Below are 19835 nucleotides of genomic sequence, written 5' to 3'. Positions count from 1 at the left end.
TGGGCAAAGCAAAGTGGAGGTGGGAGAAAGGGGAGTTGGTAGTGGGTGGAGTGAGGCTTGTGGGGCCTGGTAGAGGCTTAGAAGCCTATGTGCCTGGGCCTTAAAGAGTTTGAGGAACCAGTGCCCACCACCAATGTAGCAGGCAGGCCTTCCCCTCTTTCTGGTTTAGTTGTGATCTCTGTGGAAAACCCCCCAACCCCCTCTCCTTGCAGGCAAGTGAGATAAGGCATATTTCCTGGGATAGAAACCCCCTCCCCTAGCCTTCAGGAACTGGTGAAGCAGCAAGTAGGCAAGATAAGACATTCTGGGATGGGGACCCCTCCCTTAATGGTTCAGCTCTGGGCCATCCTCAACTCAAATCAGCCAATTGTTTACCTTGTCTTTAACACGTCAAAGAGTCTATAAAAGCTAAGGTTGCCTTTTGTTCAGGGCTCAGACTTTCAGAGGCTACTCGGCTGAGCCCTATAGCCATAGAAAATAAAACCTGCTTCCCCAAACTATGGATCCTTAGTCTCAGCCTGTTCTAACATCATGGAACGTTCCTGAAGGCCTGCGGCCTTGTTCCTGGTTTTCACGCTACACTGACACCACCACTGCTTCCTTTCAATTTTATTCCATGTGGCCTCCATGGGCCCTGTTTCGGCCATGATGATCCATGCCTTCCAGAGCAGTCACCAGGACACCTCTGGCTCTGGAAGCCAACAACTGCCAAAACCCACCTCATGCAGTCAGCGGATGAGGAGAAATTAGCCAATGAATTGCTTATGCCATCTCTCCATGAAATGATGTTGGAAACAATGTTTTAAGAATTCAGCATGGCTCTGGCTTTGGGATTGAGTTCAGTGCTACAGATGCATTAAGATGTGTGAAAAACTAACTACCAAGTGACAGGCATCAAAAAATAAAACTTAATATACAAAATGGATTCTGTGGCAGGGGGGCCCATTTGGTTTCTCTCCTTCAGCAGCTCTTCTAATAAGACCTGAAGTGACGGTAAGATAGTGAGTGCAAATGTGCCAACACCCCATCTGCCAGAGGCCAGACCAGATAACCACAAGCTTGAAGTCATGATCTGCACCAGCTTGATATTTCCCAGTGATGCCTGTGGCCACACATCATCCCAACCCTTTTGGTACAGTTTTTCCTTTAAAACCACAAGCTATCAGAAAGAAAGAGTCATTTTTCCTTTCTCTTTCACTAGCAGATTTTGCTGGCTCCCACCTGCCTGCTCTCCCCTTACTTTTATTCTGTCTTTTTCTTTCTCTCTAGCAATAAACTATTAAGCTTTAACTTGTTGTCTCATGTGGAATCCTTTAGCAACCCCACGCCTAACACCAAGGAATGCTCAAAGTAGGCTGTATTTGAAAAGTGGCAGGAAAACAGGATGGAGGGTGAGCACTCCAAAAATGTTATTAAGCCTTACAACTGGAATTGTACAACAGCTTATAAGGGATCATTTCATGAAGAATCACTTAATTTAAGGTTATACCTACAACAGACTATATAAATATGGAGAAATTGAAAGCCAGAAAACAGATTAAGTTTTTTGAAGAAGTTCTCCTTTTTTGAGATTGGATTTCATTATCATGGAGTTTCAAGCCTGAGTATGAAAATTAGAGTAATGCACTCTAGCTTTTTATGATTTTTCCAGAGAATTGATGGGAAGCTTATTAAAATGAATGCATGAGACTTGACCATGAGGCTGGCAAAACCTATATGCTATGAGAATATGCATTGTGAGAGAGCAAAATTGCTAATTTAATGCATGTTTCATGGAACCTAGTGAAATATCACAATTTCTAAAATTGTGATTTACCAGAAAAGGAGGTTGTTTGTGAGGACCTGGTATTTCCAGAAAGAATTGATCCTAACCCTGCAGACTCACAAGGAAGTACAGCTGTGGACTAGAATGTGCTACGACATATACTCACCATGGAATCTGACTGGAGACTTTGGCTCTTAGTATAGTGAGGTATTTTTATTATGAGAATTAATTGCCTTGTTTATGTGTGGATTTTCTGTAGCCTTACAGGAAAAATAATAAAAGGTTTTGGCAGGCAGGTACCACTCAACTAACTGTACTATCGTCAAATTCATATCCCAGATTTATATCTTCTGGAATTAAATTTGGATTTCAAAATTATCATAAAGTGGTACCTAAGCAATAGTGATATGTGTATGTCTCAGTGAGAGTGGGTATACTCTGCTTCCACCATGAAACACTATCTTCTACCACAAAAAGTTAAATTACATCCCTGAATCACAATACCTTGTGACTGCTATAGGATTTCCAGATTGAGGTACTGGGTCTTCACTTTCTGATGTTTTTCCTACTTCTGGAGAGTTGTGCCTTGCATCCTAAAACATACCGTTGATCTCATACTTTAATGATCATCACCCACAATTTCTTTTTAATGCTTATGCTCCTAAATTTAAATTTAATTTGCTTTTGAAGATTAGAGAAAGTGCTGACATAGAACCAAAAATAACTAGTTCTTTTGGAGAACTTAAACTTTCATGTCCAGAGAAACCCATGGGCATGGTTTACCACTGACAGGCAGGATGTTAGAGTTGCAGAACTGTCACCCCTCCATCTTTAGGTGCTTTTTCTTACATTTGATTCCTCTTGTACTGACAGTTCTGTACTCCCACTTTCCATGAACACTCACAGTGATTAAATACCTTGAATTTAGTGTGGTTCTAAGAGGTGTGAAGGGCTTATATGGATTGTTTTTTAGGAAATATTACATCAGTGACTAAAACAATCAGATTGATTTTTTCTGCTTAAAATACTTGGGAAGTAGGTGTGGAGGACGAGGCTTATTCTAAAACATAAAATTCAGTTTTGCTATTTTAAAATGTATGTTTCTAAGGCCCCAGTAAAATGTAATTAATTAGCCCAGACCCAGATAGACACTACGGAAAGTATAAAAAGTAAATTTAAGATCCACTTGGCTATTTTGATGATGACCCTTTAAACATTTTATATATTCTGCCTTTCTATGTGATCTTCATAAAATAGACAGTGGTTATAAGGCACCAGGGAAGGGAAAAATTACCCTTTTTTTCTGTTTGGAAATAGCTGCTGTACATATTTCCACTTGATAGATAAATCATTAAATATGAATATTTAATTGAAATTATCAGCAAGGCTCTTCAGGTATTATCTTCAAGATAAATTTTAGTGAAACACATACATGAATATTCATCACTGCCCAAACTAGCGTATTGTTGTGAGCCAAACAGTCAGGATACGAATATAATCAGCTGAATTAGCTAAATTTGAGCATAAATGATTTTGGCATTTATCTATCTTTTGCTGCATCACTTCAAGTTATGGGAAATCAAGATTTTGTGGGCTTTAAGAAAATACATTGCATTTTCACTATATATTAAATGTACCTGTCTTTTCTCTTAGGACAGGAAAGTGCATATATTGTACTCAGCTTTCTATATTATTTTATTTGCCATGAAGATTTTTATAGAGATACAAGGCTCTTTGTTCCTGCAAATTATAAAAAATGGAAACTTGTAGGAATTCGTTAGTTAGAGTTTCTGACCTACATCACATCTTTTGTGTATATGTGTGTGTGTATGTGTCTGTGTATATATATATAACATTTTTAAACTTGTTGATTTAGATGTCTTAGTTCCTGAGTTAGTCTTTGAGCACTTAGAGTATCCATTGTTAAAAAATTGTAGAGAATTAAAAGAATTGAACTTTTCTCTAGAGAGTGGGATGTAGGTAGAATGAGTGCTTTTTAAAACTTTAGTGTATTACTGTGGCGAATACAAGAAAACTTGTATTTGCCCATTGCTAACTAAGACATACTATTTTATATGTATATGTTTCAAGTGTTTCATTGTAAAAGGAGAATACAAATAATGAATTACTAAAAACAACAACAACAACAAAAAACCCAATGTAAACCCATACAGAAAAATCCAACATATCCTAAACATCCCAGAGACCCAAATCTACCAATTTTTACATTTTGCCACATTAGGTATATCATTGTATCTATCTACCACCTATCTATCTATCTATCTATCTATCTATCTATCTATCTATCTATCTATCTATCTATCTATCTTTCATCTACCTACCTACCCATCTATCTATCTTTCATCATTATCATCTATCTGTAGGTATTTGCTTGTATTCATCTACCTAATTTCTGAATTTTTGAGAGAATAGCCATAATCCTTATACACATAATGGTTCTATGTGCATTGTGTATGAACAGTGATATTCTCCTATGTAATGACCTTAAGTGCAGTTATCAAGTTCAAGAAATTTGAAGCTTATCTTCTATATTCCAGTTTTTCTTTATGTCTTAATAATGTCCTTTTCAGCTTTTACTCCCTGTCCTTAGATTCCATCCAATATCACACATTGTATTTGTCATAATCTTTTTAGTTTTTTTCTTTATTTTTTTAAATTGTGGAAACATATGTACAACAGTCATTTTGTGTTAACTCCCCAATCCCCTGCCCCCTACCTCTGACAACCTGTACTCTATACTGGCTGTTTCTATGAGTTTGTATATTCTCTGATATTTTCTTTTTGATTACCATGGGCCTAAATTTAGCATCCTAAATCTATAACAATCTCATTTGCTTTGATACGAGCTTAAATTCAAAGACATATATAAACTATGTTCCAATACCCTTCTGTTCCCCCACGTATCTTTAGTTGTTACACACACATTTATATGTTATGAGTCCAAAATCACTGATTTATCATTACATTTTTTACATTTGATTTTAGATCCTGTAAGAAGTGAAAAGTGGGGTTATACATAAAAATATAACAACAGGTATTTATATTTACCCATGTCTTATCTTTACTGGAGATATTTATTTCTTGATGAAGCTTCAGTTGATTGTCTCCTGTACTTTCCTTTCAATCTGCAGAACTCCCTTTAGCATTTCTTAAAGAACCAATCTAGCTTGACAAATTCTCTCAACTTTTGTTTATTTGGGAATATCTTAATCCCTCCTTTATTTTTGAAAGATAGATTTGCAAGATACAGAATTCTTGGTTGGAATTATTTTTGCTTTCAGCCCTTTTAATATGTCTTCCCACTGTCATCTTGCCCCCATGGTTAACAAGGAGAAATATACAATCTTATTGAGGTTCCCTTGTATATGACATGTTGCTTCTCTTCTTCCCTCCATCTCTCTCTCTCTCTCATTTTAAAGCAATTTGTTGAGATATAGTAACATACCATACAATCCATCCAAAGTGTGCAGTAAGTGACTATTAGTGTATTCACAGAGTTGTTCATTTATCACCAGAATCAGTTTTAGACCATTTCTATTACTCCAGAAAGAAAACACCATACCCCTTACCAGTCACCTCTCAATCCCTCTATCCTTACAAGCACTACATAACCACTAATCTATTTCTGTCTCTATAGATTTATTTATATTTACACTTTTATAAGTGGAATCATACACTATGTAGTACTTTGTGTCTGATTTCTTTCACTTAACATAATGTTTTTAAAAATTATTATTTGTTAAATCAGAGAATTTGTAGGATTACAGATAAGTCATGTGGAAAATACAGCATTCCCATATACCTCTCTATTGTTGACACTCTGCATCAAATGAAGTATCTGTGTTACAACTGAAAAATAATAGTGCTGTTAACTATAGTCCATAGTTTATATTTGGTGTATTTATTCCCATACATCACTCTACTATTAACACCTTATATTAGTGTCATACATCTGTTGTAATTCATGAAAACACATTCTTATACTCGTTATATTAACCCCAGTCCATTTTCCAGAACAGGGTGACTGTGTTATATAGTTCCATGTTTTATCTTCTGACTTTCCTTCTAGTAACATACCAGAACTAAAACTTTTCATTTCAACTACATTCACGGCATAATTGAGCACTGTTAATTACACTCACAATAATGTGCTACCATCAACACTATCCATTTTCAAACATTTGAAATCAATCTAAATGTAAATCTGTGCATCTTAAGCATCAGCTCCCAATTTTTTATCCCCAGTCTATCATGTGGCAGCCTATATTCTAGATTCTAACACTGAGTTGCCTTATTATCATTAGTTCATGTCAGTGATATCTCACAGTATTTGTCCTTTTGTGTCTGGCTCATTTCACTCAGCATTATGTCCTCAACATTCATTCATGCTGTCACATGCATCAGGACTTGACTCCTTTTACAGCAGAATAAAATTCCACCATATGTATAAACTGCATCTTGTTCATCCATTCATTGGTTGATGGACACTTGGGTTGCTTCTGTCTATTGGCAATTGTGAATAATGCTCCTGTGAACATTGATGTGCAAATATCTGTTCAAGTCCATGCTTTCAATTCTTCTAGGTATATACCTAGTAGTGGGATTACTGGGTCATAAAATAATTCTATATTTAGCTTCCCAAGGAACTGCCAAACTGTCTTTCACAGCAGATGCACCTTTTTTCCACATCTTATCCAACACTTGGTATCTCTGTTCTTTAATAGTAGTCATTCCAGTGGGAACAAAATGATATATCATTATGGTTTTGCTTTGCATTTCCCTGTAGCTAGTGATGCTGAGAATGTTTTCATGTGCTTTTTATCCATTTGCATATCCTCTTTGGAGAAATGTCCGTTCAGGTCTTTTGCCCACTTTTGAATTGGGTTGCTTGTGTTTTTATTATTGAATTGTAAGATTTCTTTATATATACTGGATAATAAAACCTTATCTGATATGAGGTTTCCAAATATTTTCTCCCATTGAGTAGGATGTCTTTTCACCTTATTACAAAGTCCTATGAAATACAAATGTTTTTAATTTGGAAGGGGTCCCATTTATATATTTTTTCTGTTGTTGATTGTGCTTAGGGTGTAAAGTCTAAGAAATCATTGTCTAAAAAATTACATCCTGAAGATGCTTCTCTATATTTTCTTCTAGGATTTTATATTTCTGGTCCTAATATTTAGGCCATTGATCTATTTTGAGGTAATTTTTGTAAACATCGTGAGGTACGCGCTCCTCTTTCATTCTTTTGCATATGGATATCTAGTTCTCCCAGCACCATTTGTTAAAGACACTGTTCTTTCCCAATTAAGTGGATTTGGCAGCCTTGCCAAATATCAGTTGGCAGGGTTAGATTCTCAGTGCAATTCAGTGGTAGAATGTTTGCCTTCCATGCGGAAGACCCGTGTTCGATTCCCAGACCATGCACCTAGAAAAGAAAAGTCAATTGGCATTGGTTTGATGGTTTATTTTGGAACTCTCATTTTGATTCCATTGTTCAATATATCTCTTATTGGGCAGGTACAAAAGTATGTCGTTTCAGCCGCTGTAGCTTATTAGTATGTTTTGAAGTCAGAAAGTGGAAGTACTCCAATTTTGTTCCTTTTTGGGATGTTTTTTAGGTATTTGGGGTCCATTACGCTTCCAAATAAATTTGGTAAGTGGCTTTTCCACTTATGCAAAGTAGCCTACTGGGATTTTGATTGGGGTTGCATTAAATCTCTAAATCTTATTGAGTAGAATTGACATCCTAAAAATATTTATTCTTGCAGTCCATGAACGCAGAATATCCCTTCATTTATTTAGGTCTTTGATTGATTTTAGCATTGTTTTGTAGATTTCTATGTACAGGTCCTTTATAACCTTGGTTAAATTTATTTCTAGATATTTGATTCTTTTCATTGCTATCATAAATGAGATTTTTTCTTGATTTCCTCCTCAACTTGATCATTATTCGTGTAAACACACACTACAGAGTTTAGAATGTTGATCTTGTATCCCATCACTGCTGAATTTGTTTATCAGCCCTAGTAACTTTGTTGTAGATTTTTCAGGACTTTCTATATACAGGATCACGTCACCTGGAAATAGTGAAATTTTTACTTCTTCCTTTCCAATTTGGATGTCTTTTAATTATTTTTCTCCCCCAATTGCCCAAGCTGGAATATCAAGTACAACGCTAAGTAACAGTGATGAGAGTGGGCATCCTTGTCTTGTTCCAGATCATAGAAGGAAAGCTTCAGCCCTTCACCATTGAGTATGATGCTAGTGGTAGGTTTTTCATATATATCTTTTACCATATTGGGAAAGTTTCCTTTTATTCTTGTCTCCAGAAGTGTTTTTATCAAGAAAGGATGCTATTGTATCAAACGCCTCTTCTGTGTCAATCAAAATCAGGTAACTTTCCTTTTGATTTGTTTTGATGTATTACATCAATCGATTTTCTTTGGAATACGCAGGATAAAACTCACTTGATACCTGGGATAAAACTCACTTGATCATGGTGTGTAATTCTTTTAATGTGCTGTTGGAGTCAACTTGTAAGTATTTTGTTGAGGATTTTTGCATCCATATTTATAAGAGAAATTGTTCAGTAATGTTTTTTCTTTGTGGTATCTTTACCTGGCTTTGATATTAAGGTGATGCTGGCCTCATAGAATGAGTTAACTAATGCTCCTTCATCTTCGATTTTTTGTAAGAGGTTAAGCAGGCTTGGTATTAAATCTTCTTGGGAAAGATTGGTGTAAATTCATCTGTGATGTCATCTGGAGTTTGTGTGTGTGTGTGAAGTTTTTGATGATTGTTTCACTCTTTGGTTGTAATAGGTCTGTTGACGTTTTCTATTTCTTGTAATGTCAGTGTAAGTAGTTTGCCTGTTTCTAGGAATTTTCCCATTTCATCTTGGTTGTCTATTTTGTTGGGATACGTTTTCATAGTCCCTTTATCTTTTTATTTCTATGAGGTCAGTAGCAATGCCTTCCCTCTCATTATTGATTTCATTTATTTGTGTGTTCTCTTTTTTCTTTGTCAATCTAGCTATGGGTTTTTTAATTTTACTGATCTTTTCAATGAACCTACCTTTGGTTTTTAAAATTCTCTCTATTATTTTTTTATTCTCAATTTCATTTATTTCTGTTTTAATTTGTTATTTCTTTCCTTCTGCTTGCTGTGGGATTAGTTTGCTGTTCTTTTCTAGTTTTCCAAGTCTGTAATTGGGAAATATCCCTTTTTGTTATTCAATTATATTCTGATTCTTATATTAATTATAGAGTAAGCCTGTGTACTGAGAACACATTACTATTGGGTTTTGCTTTTACCCTTTACTTGCCCTCACTGATGATCTTCATTTCTTCACATGACTCTAAGCCCTTGTCTCCTGTCTTTTCGTATCAACCTTCAAAACTCCATTTGACAATTCTTAAAGGCCAGATTTTTATTAACCAACTCTCTCAGTTTCTGTTTAGTGTGAATATTTTAAACATTTCCCCATTTTTTTTGGGGGGGGGGTGCATGGTCCAGGAATCAAACCCAGGTCTCTCCCATGGAAGGAGAGCATTCTACCACTGAACCACCCATGCACCCTCCCTCATTTTTGAGGATAATTTTGCTAGATATAGAATTTTCAGCTGGCATTTTTTCCTCTTCCAATGCCTTAAATCTGTCATGCGACTGCCTTCTAGCCTCTATGGTTTCTGATGTTAATTGACACTTGAGGATCCCTTGTAAGTGACAAATTGCTTTTCTCTTCCTGCTTTCAGAATTCTCTCTTTATCTTTGACATTTACTCTTATGATTAGTATGTGCTTTGAGTAGGTCTATTAGGATTTATTCTGTTAGGAATACATTGTGTCTCTTTTATATGTATATTTACCGCTTCCATAAGAGTTAGGAAATTTTTGGCCATTATTTCATCAAATATTCTTTCTTCCCCTTTTCCCTTTTCTTCTCCTTTTGAGACACCCATGACATGTATGTCCTATGCCTTGTGTGGTCACTCAAATACATGGGATACTGCTCAGTTGGTTTTTTTTTTTCTATTCTTTTCTCTATCTGTATGATTTTGATTTTACTTTCTTATAGTTTGCTGCTTGTTTCTTCTGCCCATTCATATCTGCTGTTATATGCCTTTAATAGCAACCATTGTGTCTTTCACACCATAATTTTTCTTTTGTTTCCTTTTATGCATTCAAATTCTTCTTTATGCTCCCATATTATCTTCTTAATACTCTTTATCTCTTTATGCAAATTTCTCATCATCTCCTTGAACTGATTTAGGGGATTTGTTTGAATGTCTTTGATTAGTTTTCCCAATTTCTATGCCTCCTCTGAAATTTTAATTTGTTTCTTTACTGAGTCACATTTTTCCATTTATTAGTACAGCTTATAGTTTTTTAGGCATTGATCATCTTGATGAGTTCACTCTGAAGGTCCATTTCTCCCTCCTGTCTAGGGTTTTATTGTTGTTGGACATTGTATTAAGGCTCTTCTTGGATGCTTAGTTTAACCTATTCTAGACGTTTAGAATAGCTCATGTTTTACTGTTCAGATTTTTTCAGCTCTTCTTTATCTGTTTCTTGCCCTGGTCATGCAGTGCAATTTTTGAGATTACACTTTTGTGCAATTGTTTCACCTCCAAGAGAGAGCTTCCTTTCTTTTGTTCCTTCTCTGGGAATCTTAATCTGTTCTATTTTTTTTTTACATGAAGATTTTCTTCCAGGTGATTTGTTTAAATTATCTCCCTCACTCAGTGCCTCATTTCCCTTATACTTTTCAATTCTGGGTCCCTCCTATTTTATAACAGTTGTTTTATCTGGGTTTCTCCTGTGTGAAGTTTGTTGAACAATTTGCATGTATATATTCATGTCTTGGGTTAAATTTGGTAAGTTTTTAGCCATGATTTCTTTGAATGTTCTCTTTTTTCATTTTCCTCTTTCTTCTCTTTCTGGAATTCCCACAATGTGTATAATAGTATGCCTGATGGTGCCCCCCAGGTTTTCCTCAGCATCTGCTCACATTTCTTTATTCTTTCCTCTTTTTGCCCCTCAGACTGATTTATTTTACTTGTCTTATCCTCAAGTTCATTGATTTTTTTTTCTTCTTCTGTCAGCTTCAATCTGCTGTGGAACCGCTCTAGAGAATTTTTCATTTTATTGTGTTCTTTAACTTTGTGTCTTTCCTTCCATAATTTCCACCTGTCTATTGATATTCTCTTTGTGTTTATATATCATTTTCCCCTTTATTTCTTTGTTCATATTTTGCTTTAGCTCTTTAAGCTTATTTAGAACCGTTTTTTAAAAAGTATTTGTCTGGAATATCCTACGCTTGTTCTTCCTCACTGATGATTTCTAATGCTCATCTATCTCCTTTTTTTGGCCATTGCTTCCCACTTCTCTCTATGTTTTGTAATCTTTTGTTAAAACCTTATACTTAAATGTATTACTGCTGGAATTTGAATTTATTTGCCTGCTTCTTAAGTTTGAATCCAGTTACTGTTATAACTGAGTTTTCTTGAATGCCAGGAGGTAGCAAAGAATAAAGAAGAAAGAAAGAAAACACCTTTCCCAGTCTTTGCAGATTGATCTGTGTGTGTCTTCTTCTTCAGAGTTTAAACATTCAATGATTTTAGAGAATAATCTAAACTTGAGGCCAAAGTGTAGTGACCTTCCAGATCTTTTCTGCACATACATCTTCTCTTGCATATGGGTGTGGTCCTAGAAATTCTTCTGCTAACATCAATACCGATGTCCCCTCCTCCCTGTCAACCATTTTGCTCAGGGTCATATGCACTGTATTGTATGTTCTGTAGCTAGAAATTTCCTGCCCCAGGGAGTGCAAGTTAGTTATTCTTTCAGATTTTACCATTGAAGAGTTCTGTGAGCTGCCTTCTACATGCAGGACAAATTTCTGAGACAGTGAAGTCCTCTGACAGATTGGGCCAGGATGTGTAATAGGATTACTCTGCTACCTCCAGAGCTAAGACCATGAATCAGCACTGGGAGTATGGGCCAGCTTTATCCCAGGCTTGTGAGGGGGAGCCAGCCATGGTGCCATGAGACCCTACTACTTTCTAGTAGTCTTTTTCTTGATTTGATGCTTGCTCTGTAACTGCAGTCCTTTACCTCTTTTCTGGATCTTTGAGACATGTTTCTGCCAGTACTTTCTGATTGTTCAAAGATTCTGTGGGTGGACAGACCCTTATGTTATAACCTTTTAATCACCTTTCATTACATGTTGTGATGGATAAATTGTATGAAAAAGAGAACCCCTTGGAAGTAAATAGTTCAATAGAGTTTTGCTAACTTTGTGAAGCCAAGGTCTGAATAAAAAGTCTTTCTGTATTCACAGAGTAAAGTTTATTCAAGTTTATTCAAGAGTTGTAATAGTTTCTTTAATTTATTCTGAAGGTTCCCTAGTTCCCCTAAAATCACTAGGAACATTCTACCTGGGCTGGTCCTAACTTTCATGAGTTCTGATGTTAGTCTGGGATCAGTAACGACCTGAGGTGAATAATTTAAACACCTTCCTCTTCCTGATAGCCCAGTCACATAAGCATGTCAGAAACTGTTTACGATCATGATCAAACAATTGCCATTTCCTATTCCTGAAAGTGCAAGACAACAGGCCCATGAATGTAGTTAGGTTTTTGGATTCTATTTAGTCAACTGATCAGCTGTGTCAAATTTTACAGCTCTTCAGAAACCTCCAGTTTCTGGAAATTCTACTCTCTCAAAGGAAGTGAGAGTCTCTAGAGAGATAGGAAGTTAACTCATGGTCTTGACATGAATCCATTTTTTTATTGTTCAAGGAAATGATGGAATTTTCTGTTGCTGATCCTTGGAACCATACTCTAACATAAGACTGATTGCTTGACTACTTGGGCAAAAATAATTTATCTGTTTATGTATCTCATCTCAAATAAATTTTGGTTTGTAGAATAAAATATCACCTTTTGTTAATTACCATTGCTCAGTTTTTATTTAGCTAATTGTATACTTTTCTGTTCTCTGGAGTTCGCAGGAAGAGATGTCAATGTCAGTATATCCTCCTGATTCCATGAGTGTTTTATGTAGCTTTTTAATTCACTTACTGTCACATTAATTATGTTTCATTGTGAAATTCTTGACTCAACTTTAACTTTTTACTCACTTCTGCTTATATGCAGATTGTTGAAAATGACCCTTACATCTATAAGAACTTAGTGCCACCCTTGCATTTACTTTTTTAATACTAATGTACTTCATTCAAGTATTGGCCAGTTTGACATCTTTAGTCAAGAAAGCTTCTGTCACTTTCTTCTTCTCTCTTTCTTTCTCTTTATTGCTCCATTTTGAAATGGCACTCTTGTTCTCATTTTTTTCTGCATTGAAATGATAAGTGCTTCTGTTATCTTCCACGCCCCACAGGTGATTCTGATGCTCAGGTAGCATTTAAGGCTCTTGCATTAAGTTGTTAACCAGTCTTATGGATAACCATGTCTTTGGAGTAGGAAGTCATTTATGGCCTATCAGTCATTTACTAATGTTTTGTATCTCCTATTCAGCCTTATTAAAATCTCTTAGATGTAAGAATGATATTCATACATTTAATGAATTCATACATTTAATTTCTTGAGCATCTACTATTTACTAAACACTATGGTGCTGTACTCTATTTCCCTTCTGAGTAGGTTTAGTTTTGTTGTTCTTGAATTTGATTCATAAACTTTGGTTTACCCTTCTGTGAAATTGTGACTCTGATATCCTGTGTTCCTTCCCATTTCCTGAGTTTTTTTTTTTTTTTTTATAATTCTATTGCAGGCATAGACCTTGGCTTCCAATTATTTTCTTGTTTTGACAGCTTGATTGGTTTTCTTTCCCATACATTATAAATTGATTGTCATTAAGGCTATTATTGTAACTTTAAATTTAGGATTTAACTTTATGGAGTAGTTCAGATCAGGAATGCAGCTTTGGGAACCACTTATATAATAAAACTACTTATATAAGAATTTATAATGTCCTAACACATATGCTGTCTCATTTGATATTATGTAAAATCTATTTTGTAGGTGAAGAAACTGAGATGCACAGAAGTTAAGTGATCTCAATATCACAGAGCCAATAAGTGGCAAAGTCTGGCCTTGAGTCGACTATAATTGCTTTCTCAACATGGCAGTGCAACTCTGTGGTGAGATTTTCAATCATTGCTGCCTTGCTGATCTGTCCTACAGCCCAAGTGGAGAAAATCCTGAGTGGATTGTGAAGCTCTGAGACATTATTTCTCTATTTGAATGTCCCTGTTCTGTCAGACTATGGGAAACAATTTATGAATTTCAGCTTTCTAGAACAATCAGTACAATAATGCTTCTCAAACTTTAATGAGTCTGTGAATCTCTTGAGGAGCTTGTTGAAACATAAACTCTGGTTCAAGAGGTTGGGCAGAGTCTAAAATTCTTCATTTCTAACAAGCTCCCAAGTGAAGCCCATGCTGCTGGGCCCTGGACCCCATTTTGAGTGGAGATGCTTGGATTGTTTGGGTGGTTATTGTCACTATAAAATAGGATTTCTAGTAATAAATCTTCTCCCTCACTTCTGTAGTAACTTAAGCTTTGGTTATATGGTGTCATAACTAATGTCTCTGGTACTCTGAGTTTTAGAATCCTGCTGCCTTTTCAGGAGTAGTTTAGTACAGTATCCTGATTGTGTGTTCTTGCTGTCTCCCAGCAAAAAGAAGGGATCAACTTTTGATCTTACTCTTTCTTGCTTTTCTGATTTTGTTATGAATGCATGATTAAATCACTCCAATTTGTTTTACTTTTGGTCCTGTAATGCCAGTTGAATGTCAATTGAACATCTTAGTGTAACACTAAGATGCTATGCTCTGCAGCAATAGTAATCAATGTTTCCACTGAGCCAGGGAATGCAGCTTCCTCCATGAGTCACTTAGGTAATTACTCAGGGCAAGATGACTTGACACTTTTGCTGCTTGAATATAGAATGAGAGCTCTTTAAGTTACTTGGGACTAAGGACAAGGTTGGTTTCATAGTCAGAGTGATGACCAAGCATATACATATGGGATCAAATGGCTCCAGTTATGTGTGTACAAGGTTGTAGGGCAGAGATCTAGGCAGAGAGTTACAGTGTCTAGAAGAATTCTGAAATTTTAGTAGGCATTGACATCGCCTTCAAAAACTTATTTAAAATGCAATTTCCTGGATGTCACTACTAGAGAATTAGAATCAGTAGGTATAGGATGGTGCCCAGGAATTTGCATATTTAATAAGCATGAACAAGATTATGAAGCATGTGATCTATAAAAAAAGCCCACACTTTGAAAAACACTGGTTCAAAAGCAATATCTGAAGGCCAATTTTTTGAGTGTTTGAAATGAACGTAATTGAATGTTTGCCAGTTATTGGAGAGGTATTAGTGGTATAAAAATAAATATCTTAATTATAAAACACCTGTCTCCACCAGCAAAACTATTTTGATTCAGAATGTAAGTGGAAACTGATTTATTTGTTCACCAGTGGGCATATATTCAAGGAAAGATGGCTAAAGTAGTATCATAAAAAATTACTGGTTCTATTTACTTGGAGCCTGTCCTCTTCCACTCTAAAAAATATGTGGAAGAATGAACTAGTTAGAAATCTTAACTACCAGGAAAGCTCTTTTCTCCCCAATGGTATTTAATTTCTTTTTTTTTTTTATTTAAACAGCTTTATTCCCACACTATACAGTCCATCCTAAGTATACAATCAATGGCTTTTGGTATAATCACATAGTTATGCATTCACCACCACAGTAAATATAAGAACATTCTCAATTCTTTTGAAAAAACAAACAGAAAAATGTCATACCTCTTCTATTCCCCTATTCTTGACATTTAGCTTTGGTATAATGCCTTTGTTATAATTAATGAAAAAAATATTACAATATAACTGTTAGCTATAGCTCTTAGCATGTATTTAAAAAGATTTTTAAACGTTAACAACAGACTTCCGGAGAAGATGGCGGCTTAGTAAGACGCGCGGGTCTTAGTTCCTCCTCCAGAAAAGCAACTAAAGAAACAGAAACAATACGAAACAGCTCCCAGAGTCACGACAGAGACCAAAAAGACAGCGTACCCCATTCTGGAACAGCTGAATGGGCAGGGAGAATCTGCTGCGGTGAGCTACCCGAGGGGCGCGCGTTTTCCTGGCTGGGGCGGCTGGCGACTGGGGTCCCCTCCACGCACGTGGCTCCCCGGTCTGACTGGGAACGTTGGATAGCGGGGCCCTCCCGTCACGCTTGGTGTTTCGGGCCAGCTGGGCAATTAGGACCGGCACTCTCCCAAGCCACGGTGGCCAGCGACCCCCACCTCCACGCGCGGTTTCCCGGGCCGACTCCCGTGCAGACAGACGAGCGCCACGAGCGCCACCTACTGGGCAGGAAAAGAAAAACAGAGCCCAGAGATTTCACAGAAAAAGCTTTCAACCAGCTGGGTCCCACACCCAGGGAAATCTGATCAAATGCCCAGACACCAGCAGAAAATAATGGATGACGCTCGGAAAATTGAAGATATGGCCCAGTCAAAGGAACAAACCAATAGTTCAAATGAGATACAGGAGCTGAGACAACTAATGCTGAATATACGAACAGAAATGGAAAAACTCTTCAAAAACCAAATCAATAAATTGAGGGAGGACATGAAGAAGACATGGGCTGAACAAAAAGAAGAAATAGAAAATCTGAAAAAACAAATCACAGAACTTATGGGAGTGAAGGACAAAGAAGAAAAAATGGAAAAAACAATGGATACCTACAATGGTAGATCTAAAGAGACAGAAGCTACAATTAGTGAACTGGAGGATGGAACATCTGAATTCCAAAAAGAAACAGAAACTATAGGGAAAAGAATGGAAAAACTTGAGCAGGGGATCAGGGAACTGAATGACAATATGAAGCGCACAAATATACGTGTTGTGGGTGTCCCAGAAGGAGAAGAGAAGGGAAAAGGAGGAGAAAAACTAATGGAAGAAATTATCACTGAAAATTTCCCAACTCTTATGAAAGACCTAAATTTACAGATCCAAGAAGTGCAGCGCACCCCAAAGAGAATAGACCCAAATAGGCGTTCTCCAAGACACTTACTAGTTAGAATGTCAGAGGTCAAAGAGAAAGAGAGGATCTTGAAAGCAGCAAGAGAAAAACAATCTGTCACATACAAGGGAAACCCAATAAGACTATGTGTAGATTTCTCAGCAGAAACCATGGAAGCTAGAAGACAGTGGGATGATATATTTAAATTACTAAAAGAGAAAAACTGCCATGCTGGAGACGTGGGTTCGATCCCCAGTGCCTGCCCATGCAAAAAAAAAAAAAAAAAGCATAAGGAACCAAGGAAAAGCTTAAGAATAAAAGCCATGATAGCAAGATAAAACAAGTAAACCCTCCTAGATGTTAAGAAAAAAATACAAATAAATTGTAATAAAGAAAAATTGAAGTGTCAAAGGTATGGAAGTTTAAAGAAAGAAGAATTTATGCAAATGTTGTACGTAGGTGTTCCTAAAGAGGAGAGGGAAAAATAAATAGAAGAATATTGGGGAGATAATTGTAGTTTTAATTGAAGAGTACTCTGTGAAGATTATCGGTATGTGTGGATGTTTGTGTGTGTATCTGTGTGTGACAGAGAGAGTGTGCAGATCATGCAGATTGAAAGGAGTTACTATATTCTAGCTATAGTTTGTGAAAGGAGACCCATAGAAGACCCATTTTGCAGGCATCAAAAAAGAACATGCTAATTAACTTTTACAAAGGAATAACCATTAGCTAGACTTCTAATTTCTCCTCTGCAGCACAAAATAAAGGAGGCCAATGGAATAACAGCAAAAATATGTTGAAGGAAAATAGTTGAGACTTAAGGATTTTGTTTTCATCCAATTTAACACTTGTATTGGAAGTAAACAGAAATGAAAGATATTTTCAAGGATGAAAGGACCCCCTAATTAAACACAATCACATGTTCTTTCTTTTTAAAAATTATAGAGGTGTTCTTCAATTTCTCAGCGATTAAGACAGCAAAAATGGATGTCATGGTACAAAAAAAGCATTTTAATAAACATTGAAGCCAATTAACAATTAAATTCAGTTTAAATTGCTGCAAACTGATTATTTAAATAAATATAAATGTTGAAAAGGGTCATTGAAAAATAAATATATGTGGAAGTGTACTATATCATAATAGTTTTACAAAAGCTTAAATACCAAATTATATTAGGATTGACTGAATAAAAGTACAAATTCTGGAATGAGTGAACAAGCAGGTTAAATTTCTCATGCTGGTAAGAGAGGGTGTAGAGAGATGTGATCTCTCAATGCTGCTAGTGGAAAGGTGGATTGGTACAGTCCTGTACCTGTATCAAATTCTTTACAATTTTTTTTTATTAAATAAACATACTTTATTTTATTACCAAATAAATATACTTTCATAATCCCCTTTAGGCAACAATAAGAGATTGCGCAATGATGTATGTAGAAGAATATATCCCAAATTATGCATAGTGAATTATTTGTCTATTTTTTTTTTTTTTTACATTTTGCTTTGCATACTACTTTCACATACCCGTCATATCTCCCGCTTTAGTTTCCTTAGCTGTTCAAGCAAATACCATTAATGGGTCAGTTTAAATAATGGGTATTTATTTGCTCATAGTTTGAAGCTGGGAAAAAGTCTAAGTCTAGGTGATGCTTTCTTCCTGAAGACTGCGGAGTCTGGGGCTGGTGCCAGCGATTCTTGGTCCTTAGCTTGTCACATGACAAGGAATATGGCTGTATTTCCTGGTCTCTCCCTTCACTTCTGGATTCCATTCATGTTCAGTTTCTTGCTTCCTGAGATTTTCTCTACCTCTTGAGTTTCACTCTGCTTATAAAGGACTCTAGGAATAGGATTGAGACCCATCCTGATTGAGTTGGGCCACAGCTTAACTGAAGATCAAAAGGTCCTACTTACAATGGGTTCATACTGCAGGAATGGACTAGATTTAAGGATGTGTTTTTCTGGGGTACATAAAACATCAAACCACCATCTCTCCCTAGTCTCAATATTCTGTCACTAAAAACATCATCCTTTCCATTAGCAATTTGCTCCCTTTACTAAATTATTGTGATGACTTTTTGGATCGCAAAGAGGCCTTCTTTATTTTTTCTCTCAATAGTTGAGATTGCTGAGTAACTGATCACTGCCTAAGTGTGGTATTATTGTAGATAGTTCCAATTTATTCCTTGTTAAAAGTGCCTGAGGAATCTGACATCTATGTCCTTTATTACTACAATGGCATTATCTGTAGTGTCTGAAATTATACATAATAGAGATGCATTTTCCGGAAGAGAATAATAAAAGGAATACTAATATACTACTAAGAACAAGGGACATAGGTTTTGAAGAAAGACTTCCCATGCTCACAGTCATTTGAATAATATACCAGTGTGGAAGGATTTTTTGTTTTGGGATTATCATTTATTTGAAAACATAAACTTATTTTGGAAGTAGTCCAGCCATCCAAAATACCACTCCTATCATAGTAATATATTAGCGATTCTGAAAAATTGAACTAACAATGATAATTTTCTCTCAAAAGTGAACACCGTGTCTGTGAATTAAATGAGTAATTAGGTACTGCCAAATTAAATTCATTTTGATTTCCGAAATGCACCCCATGTATTTGAACCATGAAATGACATCTTTTCCCCATTAGAAGCATATATGCTTAAATACTTCCAATTACAGAGTTCAAGAATTATAGACCACATCTATGAACATTTCCATTCAGAACTGCCCATATCAGCACATTTGAACACGTATATGATATTTTATATATTCTCAAAACTACATGTATTACTTGGTCTTCTTCTTTTCACCTTGCATTCTTCTTCTTTTCTTCTGTAACAGGCTCTAACTCCCATTCTTGTCTTACCCTTTTTTTATATCTCATCTTACACTACTTGTCATCTATTACCTCTCTGACCTCCTTCTGCTCTGTGTCCTCCTCTAACATGGCTTGACACAATTTATAACTATAATTGTCAT

At 36.1% G+C, this 19835-nt stretch overlaps 1 long non-coding RNA gene and 1 pseudogene across 1 annotated transcript in view; both read left to right on the top strand.

Annotated features, from left to right (window-relative positions):
• Nucleotides 1-19835, top strand: part of LOC143670833 (uncharacterized) — a 214207-nt gene that overhangs the window by 129900 nt on the left and 64472 nt on the right. The gene's annotated exons all lie outside the window — the stretch shown is intronic.
• On the top strand, nt 646-1908 carry LOC143671221 (TIP41-like protein; annotated as a pseudogene).

The sequence above is a fragment of the Tamandua tetradactyla genome, chromosome X (assembly GCF_023851605.1).
Source record: "Tamandua tetradactyla isolate mTamTet1 chromosome X, mTamTet1.pri, whole genome shotgun sequence".
NCBI lineage: Eukaryota > Metazoa > Chordata > Mammalia > Pilosa > Myrmecophagidae > Tamandua > Tamandua tetradactyla.
This window is presented reverse-complemented; position numbering and strand designations above follow the sequence as displayed.